This window comes from Sinocyclocheilus grahami, unplaced genomic scaffold (assembly GCF_001515645.1).
Source record: "Sinocyclocheilus grahami isolate Dianchi unplaced genomic scaffold, SAMN03320097.WGS_v1.1 scaffold55.1, whole genome shotgun sequence".
Lineage (NCBI taxonomy): Eukaryota > Metazoa > Chordata > Actinopteri > Cypriniformes > Cyprinidae > Sinocyclocheilus > Sinocyclocheilus grahami.
This window is the reverse complement of record NW_015505234.1, coordinates 4,087,830-4,097,107: the sequence shown is the minus strand read 5'-3', so window position 1 is coordinate 4,097,107 and position 9,278 is coordinate 4,087,830.

Below are 9,278 nucleotides of genomic sequence, written 5' to 3'. Positions count from 1 at the left end.
CAAACCTGTATGAGTTGCTTTCTTATGTTGAACATAAAAGAAGATATTTTGAAGATTGCTGGTAATCAAACAGTTGGTGGTTGCCATTGACTTCCATAGTAGGAAAAAAATACTTTGGAAGTCAATGGCAACCACCAACTGTTTGATTACCAGCAATCTTCAAAATATCTTCTTTTGTGTTCAACATAAGAAAGCAACTCATACAGGTTTGGAACGACATGAGGGTGAGTAAATGATGACAGAATTTTCATTTTTGGGTGAACTATCCCTTTAAAGGTATAGTTTATCCAAAAATGAAAATTCTGTCAAATTCAAAATTCGTCATGCTTTTCTAAACCTATATGACTTTCTTTCTTATATTTTGAAAAATGAAAGTCCATGGGGTCGAATGTTTTGGACCCTACTGATTTTCAATTTACAGACAAAAACAGTTGTTTTTAATATTTGGGTGAACTATCCATTTAATATTAAAAACTCACTCATATATATTCATCTGTTTAAATGTGATTTATGCAATTAAATTATCCATTAAAATGCCATTGAATTCTCTCATCCACACTGCATTCCATTCAGTTTTGCCAACACCTTTGACTCAACTGTTACAGATATCGGAACGAGAGCAATGGTCATGTGGTACCTGCAGCACCCTATAGATTCCTCAGTCGTTATTCACAATATGCGCATGAGACTGTTTTCTGTCATCTTCAATTTAAGAGGCTTCGCTAAATGAATCTTTTCATGTCTACCTCAGCTAATGGTTATGTTGTTAGTTTCAAGGATGGGCTGTGTCATGACATTGAAGGGCCGTCATAGAGGTTGCCAAGAGGGTAATTTGTTGACAGCTGTGAAGCATTGCAGCGACATTTAGAAACTGTGTTCTGTTACCGTTGGCCTTGTCCATCTGAAATGTACATGTCCCAGAGGTTCAAGAGTCACGATGTTTGGGCACTTGCGGTTGCCCAATTTGAATGCAGCTTAATTACTGCAGTCAGTGTGTTTTTTTTAATTGAAATTAATTATGGTGCCCCAAACTAATAGTGACATTTACAGCAGAGCTAGACATGCTATCTGACTGTATAATAAAATAAATCAGCCAGGTTGTGAGGCTTTTACATGTTTTTTTTACATGTTCTTTTAACATGTTGAATTCAACTCAATCATTTCAAATCGGAGGGTACAGGTTTTAAATTTCAGTTAACTGAAGCATAATTGCATAACACTAAAAAACTTGCACATCTAAGCTATATTTTGCCTATTTTTTTCAATTTTATCCTTCATGCATAAGACTGTATTTTTACTTCGAGGGATTTATATGTTACATAATGGTTTAAAAGGTGTAACTCAAGCCATTCGAGTGTTAAAGAGACCCTGGAGGAGACCATAAACTTGTCTGTGAATTATGGCATGCTGCCAAACTACTTCCCCCAGGGGCTTTGCCAGGGGTGGGATGTCCCAAAGATTTTGGCATTTTTAAAACAGGCTGCTTGTAAGGAGAAAAAAAGGATTAGTTCACTTCCAGAATAAAAATGTCCTGATAATTTTCTCACCCCCATGTCATCCAAGATGTTCGTATCTTTCTTTCGTCAGTCGCAAAGAAATTAAGGTTTTTGAGGAAAACATTCCAGGATTTTTCTCCATGTAATGGATTTCAATGGGCTGAAGCTCCAAATTGCAGTTTCAGTGCAGCTTCAAAGGGCTCTACACGATCCCAGCTGAGGAATAAGGGTCTTATCTAGCAAAACGATCTGTCATTTTCTTAAAATCTTTTTTAACCACAAATGCTCGTCTTGCACTAGCTCGACTTCACGCATTACGTAGTCATGTTGGAAAGGTCATGCGTAATGTAGGCGGAAGTACCGACCCAGTGTTTACAAAGCAAACATGCAAAGAAAGTCAAATGCCCTTTACAAAAAAAAGGGTAAAACAACGATGTCAGACGATTTTGAAGTTGGAGGAGAAAATGAGATGGAGCTATTGCAAGACGTGCATTTGTGGTTAAATAGTATATACATTTTTATTAAATTTTTTTAGAAAATGGCTGATCGTTAAGCTAGATAAGACCTAGGGCTGCACAATTATGACAAAAATCATAATTGTCGATTATTCCCTTGAAATTGTTATTGCGATTATCCCAATTTACATTGAATGATGTTTATACCATTGTTTAAAGGGGTCATATGATGCTGCTAAAAGTAAAAAAAAAACATTATTTTCCACACACTGTACATTATTGTTTCTCCTCTATGCCCCGCCTTTCTGAAACGCATCGATTTTTACAAAGCTCATCGGTCTGAAAAAGCGAGGTGTGCTGTGATTGGCCAGCTATCCAGTGCATTGTGATTGGCCGAATACCTCAAGCGTGAGACGGAAATGTTACGCCCCTCACCATACTGTGATGCCGTGTCCGGCCGGAGCGACGAGACAAAAACGTTAAAACCCATTACAATCGAGGCATTTGTTGCATCCAGTGGGGGTGAAAGCCGATCCGGCGATACACAGCACTAAATTGATGTATTCCCTCAGCGACCAGCACGGATCAGCTCTAGGCATGACGAAGCGGATATCGTCCTCTTTTGGAAGACCGAACAAAGTAGTTTCGCTTTCACAGCGAAACGCACAGCGTCTTCTGGACATGGCGGAAGCGGCAACAATACTCCAGCGAGAATAAAAGTTTCGCCTTCTTTCTTTGCGTGAACATTTGGGTGGTGTTATGCAAATCTTCCCACACAGTGAGGTAGATATGTGGGGGCTTTCACAACGAAAAACACAGCAGCCTAGCGTGAGCCCCGGCTTAGCGTGAGCTGAAGCCGGGCAAGAGTGAGCTGAGGCGGCGGGGTCGAGAATGGCGGTCCCGGCGAAGGAGCGGTGAAAACGGTGAAAGCCGATCCGGCGATACACAGCACTAAATTGATGTATTCCCTCAGCGACCAGCACGGATCAGCTCTAGGCATGACGAAGCGGATATCGTCCTCTTTTGGAAGACCGAACAAAGTAGTTTCGCTTTCACAGCGAAACACACAGCGTCTTCTGGACATGGCGGAAGCGGCAACAATACTCAAGCCTCAAATGTCAACTATACATCAGATTGGTTTCTTCTTTAAACTATAAAAAGTAAAAATATGAATTGTATTATAATACTAAAACTAAAATTAAAATAATGGGAAAGACCCTTAAGATAACATGTAGAAAGAACCCAAAGGATGCGGGTTCGAGTCTCATTCGCAGGGATTGTAGGTGGGGGTAGTGAATGTACAGCGCTCTCTCCCACCTTCAATACCACGACCGAACCCCCAACTGCTCCCCGGGTGCCGCAGCATAAATGGCTGCCCACTGCTCTGGGTGTGTGTTCACGGTGTGTGTGTGTGTTCACTGCTGGGTGTGTGCACTTTGGATGGGTTAAATGCAGAGCACTAATTCCAAGTATGGATCACCATACTTGGCCACATGTCACGTCACTTTCACTTTCACTTAATCGCGATTAGAAATTCGATTAATTGTGCAGCCCTAATAAGACTGGGCTGCCTTATTCCTCAGCTGGGATCGTGTAGAGCCCTTTGAAGCTGCATTGAAACAGCAATTTGGACGTTCGACCCGTTTGCCACCATTGAAGTCCATTATATGGAGAAAAATTCTGGAAAGTTTTCCCCAAAAACCTTAATTTCTTTGCGATAAAAAAAACAGAAAGACATGAACATCTTGGATGACATGGGGGTGAGTTGGACTCAGTCAATATTGGTGAGTTCATGTTGCCTTCTGTGTGAATGATTTAGTTCAATGTTTCTGTATTTGACATTGAGAGCATAGGTCGTAATTTAGATATATTTTTAGATGGAAAAATGTGGTTTTACAAATGCTAGAAACATGGTTTTCAAAGGAAAGATTGCTATCAAATAGCACACCTAGGTTCATAACTGATCAATGGCTCAAATGTGATTCATATTTACTAAAAACTAGCTCAAAAGAGTCATTTACTTTTGAATCGGATCACACTAGTTGCACTGTATGATTTTGACTCACTAAAAAGAACCGACTCAAAAGAGTCATTCATTCAGGAATCAGACTTCACTGATTGTCCTGTGTGTTTCGTGCTGTAGATTCGGTTCAAATGCTCACAGTTTCCACAAAAATATCAAGCAGCACAACTGTTTTCAACATTAATAATAATAATAAGAAGAAATCTTTCTGAAGCAGCAAATCAGCATATTAGAGTGATTTCTGAATGGACTGGACTGCTGAGAATTCAGCTTTGTCATCACATGAATAATTTACCTTTTAAAATATTTTAAAAATAGAAAAACAGTTATTTTAATTTGTGATAATATTTCACAATATTACTGTTCTTACTGTATTTTGATCAAATAAATGCAGATTTGGTGAACATAAAAGACTTCTAATAACAAAAAAAACAAGAGACAAACTACAAGGTAAAAAGTTATTTTAAAAGGCTTAAAAAAGTCTACTAACACAAAGGAAGTAATATTGCAGAATTTCTAGAGAACTTTTCATCATGATGACTACAGTGATAAAATCACCATAAAAGTAGTCTGACTTGTTTGTGATATTACAGTTCTTCTGAAGCCATATAATAGATTTGTGTGAAGAACAGACCAGAAATAGTCTGAAAAGTTATTCAATAAAAACCCTTCTCTCTGTCATAGTTCTCAAATCTCAAAGTGACCTCTTCCCAAGTCTGCAGGAAATCAACAGGGGACTTTATTTGTGTGCAAACAGCTCAGTCTGGTAACAGGACAGAATTTAAATAGTTTTAGACAAGCTTATCATAACCAGCTCGTTTCTTTTCCTAAGACACAACTGCTGATCTGTAAGCAGTTGCAAATATGGGGATTTATATAACTATTTTACAAAGCTGTTACGGATAAGGACCAGGTATGTGGATTAGCCACTTAAAACCTTTTACTTACTGAATTTTTGTTGTCAGGAAGGATACACAATAATAACATTTGCCCACAGACAGCGCAATTCAAAACTTGCACTATTTGTAGATAGCGAGGAAAGAAAAAAAATGGTAATCCTTCACTCCCAGCAGCCGTATAAATAGACCGAAGTTTGTTCACAGGGAGGCATGTTGTTAGCAGGGGCACAGTTGTTTTCCAGTTAGCGTCACTACACTCCCCTATCACTGGCCTCGCTCTGCCTGTACCATAGTTTCGGCTGCCAAATAGGGCATCATAACCTCAATACACAGAGAGGAAACGAGTTTACTCAATACAGAGCCGAGTAGCAAATGCAAAAAAGGTCAATAGTCTCAAAGTAATGACCATTAACCTTCCTGCATATATGACATATATAAAAATGCTTAAGGTGAATGTTTAAGTTTCAGCACTTTGTGAGAGACCGTTTTCAGGACTATAAATACAGTGGAATGTTTGTCAGCCAGATAGTTGGGCAGCCAAACGTCTGACACGTTCACAGTGAAGTTGATCTTTTGTACCGTATTTAAAATAAAGCTATACATTTTTAAACCCAGGCAACAAGTGTAGTTAATAGCAGTATGTCAGAAGTAAATGGAACTCTTGTGAATACAAAATGTATTAATTTTCAGTCACCTCAGGCAATGGACAAATGTAAAAAGGGGTCCAAAAGGGGGTTTTGTAGCAATGCAATAGAAGAACTGTTTTAGCTTCTCTAAAGAATCTTTCTTTCTTAAAGGTATAGTTCACCCAAAAATTTGAATTTGTTGAAAGTTTACTCACCCTCAGACCATCCAAGATGTAGATGAGTTTGTTTCTTCATCAGATTTGGAGAAATTTTGCATTGCATCATTTGATCACCAAAGAATACTCTGCAGTGAATGGGTGCCATCAGAATGCGAGTCCAAACAGCTGATAAAAACATCACAATATTCCACCAGTCTTGTGAAGTGAAAAGGTCCATCCCCTGTTGTCCTCTCACATCAAAATCCAATGACCCATTTCTTCAGAACTGTTTTGAACTGTTTTCACTTATAGATCTGTGCATATTTCTCTCCTTATTCAGACGAGATTACTTTTTCACTGGAGAAATCAATATTATTGATAGAGGACTTGTATTATAGCAGAAAGCAACATTTTGAAGTTGAAAGCATCTTAATGATGGATTTGTTTTTTACAAACACGCAGCTTTTCACTTCACTAGGCGTTAATTGATGGTTATGATGCTTTTATCAGCTGTTTGAACTCTCATTCTGACGGCACCCATTCACTGCAGAGGATCCAATGTGCAATGAAAACGTTCCATGGATGTTAAAGGTTCTTCATGGAACCATCGATGCCAATATTAAGGAGCCTTTATTTTTAAGAGTGCACTGTTGTTTATGCAGTCAAATAGTTTGTATTGGTTTCAGTGTTGCAAGATGTATTAAAAATATAACATGTATTGCAGGGCGGAAGCGGAAATGGTTCAAGATCGACGAGGCGATCCGGGTGCTACAGTGTCACAAACCTGTCCACGCAGAATATCTCCGCAAACTCACTCCTCACTGCGGCCCTACGAACGGCAACACTCAGGAGCCTGCGAACACGGTTGACAACGCCCCCCTCCATCAGACAGCCTCACATGACTGTGGACTGCCCCGTTTGCACAGATAGAACTGCCACCAGAGGGCATCGATGCAAGGGAAACTTGGACTGGACTGGGAAAGACAGTTATGCATGTATAATTTCAATGTTTACTATTTGAAACTCTTTTTTAAGTGTAGAAACCAAAGGCTTGTTGTGAAATGCCTGCAAGTTTCTGGGTCAATATGAACAAGGAGAGTTATTTTCATAACTTTTCATTTGTAAACGTGCATTTCAAGCCAAACAAGGTGAGGTTATTTGAAGAACGTGATGTTAAGTATTAAGCGCAGATTGATGGAGACGCTTGCCATGATGGACATTTTGGAAATATTATTTTACAGATGGCTTTAGGTGGAGGAAGACAATAATGGATGTGCCAAGGTTTGATTGTTTTTTTAGAAAGGATATCTAGGATTGTCTTTTGAAATGCTCTCTATTTATATCTAATAGATAACTAGGCATATTTAGGTATTGGGTATATAAAAATTCTTGATGAACCAAATAAGAAAAAAAATCAAATCATGAATTATAGAATATGTAAATAGTCTAAAAGAATATTTGGGCTGCTTTCGATTATTTTAGATGCCTTCATCACAGAAATCTACCTGTAATATAGGTTTAACATGCTGTGAAGTTGAAGGTCTTTTCACAGTTTGGTCTTAAATGTGAATTTGCCACATTAAATGGTGCAATCTGATCGCTCTTTTTTTCTTTTTGCACAAAAAGGTCTAATTTTCCATCTCCTGTAAGGCGGAAGAACTACTTTTGAGCCACTGTCTCTTTAAGACAAGATGGCATTTGGTAAAATGTGAACAAAAGAAAAATATGTTTCTGGTGTCAATGGTCCGTGAAAGACTATGGAATATTATGCTGATTATATATTGCCTGAAGCGATATTCTGAATATTTCAGAAAAACAGAAGGCAAACGCCCAATGTTAACCCTAATCTATCTTGTCAAACCCGGGTTTTCAAAAGGCCACAAAAGTGCAATATACATGTATTGTGCATATACTAACAATTCACACATCAAAAAATCTATCTTTTAATAGCTAATTTTATTTAATTTTGCATACTATTTTGTTCCACTGGAGCCTTTGCAATCTTCCATAATCATTTTTTGTCAGTGAACTTAATGTGGAATTTACTGAATGAGATGGAATATGTTGCCAAACTGTTTTATTAAGACTGTAAATGGTAAACAAGCATACTTATCTTTCCTCAGAGGGAAGATTGCATGTTAGGTTGTAAATATGTTTTAATATTAAAAATGTCAGATTCTGCCTAAGTAGTTTATTTAGTATTTTAAGTCTCACAGTTTGTTTTAGACAGGATTAAAGGATTGCACTGCTAAAAACACGGGCACCTCAACTCTTTACTTGTTGATCAGTGAGGCTTAATGAACACTGTTAAAATGCCCCCTATGTGATTTGAAAGAAGTGACAAAAATGTTTTTGCCTGTCTTTGGAAAATCAGAAATACCCTGAAAACCTTTAAACAAAATAAACTCATCTCTGTGTTGTAAAGTTGGGAATGATCTCTGTAAATGGTGTTGATTGGGGTTTACGGGTGGAATGATACGCTCAACCCACTGGGGTAACTACCAGTTGGGATGTTAAATGTGATTTGTGATGATTGACCTGTCATATAATGATATATAAACTCAAAAACATGGTTGAAAGAGAGATTTGGCCGCATATGATAACATAATCAGAAAACATCTTTTAAAACGTTCCAGAGAAAAAGCTAAGGACTTTCTTGGAAAGTCATGTGGCAAGTGCTCTCCTGGAGGCATAGTAAAAAGTATGAGTTTATTATGAGGTTGCAAAAACATAGCATGTATTCTTTTTAAAAACCACAGGCAATTTTTTCTGGATTGTTTTTTTTCTTTCCAAATGTAAACATCTTTATCCTTACTATAAATATGCTGTAAAAAAAAATAGACTAGGTTTGGTGTTCTTAGCTGATCTCCAATCTTCCCTAGAAGCTCATAACAAAACACAAGTTTAGGCTGGCCTAAGATGCTTTTTTTTCAGTAGGGAAATTTTAAAGTGTAAAAGATAATGCCTTTTCTCCCTCATATATCTTTAAAAAATGTTTTTGATGGATTTTGAGATTGATTATTTTTGGGAAGTCGTGGCCTAATGGTTAGAGAGTCAGACTCGTACCGAGTCTCATACCGGCAGGGATTGAAGGTGGGAGGAGTGAATGTGCAGCGCTCTCTTCCACCTTCAATACCATGACTGAGGTGCCCTTGAGCAAGGCACCGAACCCCCAACTGCTCCCCGGGCGCCGCAGCATAAATGGCTGCCCACTGCTCCGGGTGTGTGTTCACTGCTGTGTGTGCACTTTGGATGGGTAAATGCAGAGCACTAATTCCGAGTATGGGTCACCATACTTGGCCACATGTCACGTCACTTATGCCTTTCTAGGTGGGTGAAAGTGAGTTTGGGATCCCCTATCAAAATACATTAAAAGAGCAGCATATGTTTGTATATATCAGTATACAACAAAATAAATAAAATTTGCACCAAAAAGGCACATAACATGTAGATAACAACCATTCATTAATCAAAAATACTAATATTATAAAAGGTGCTGTAGCCCTCAGTCTTCTTGATAAAATGAATGAAATTTGGCTTGGACCATGAGTTCTTGTGTATGTGGAATTGTCCCAGAATAATAAAAATAATACACAAATCAATATCTAAATAGAATCGAGT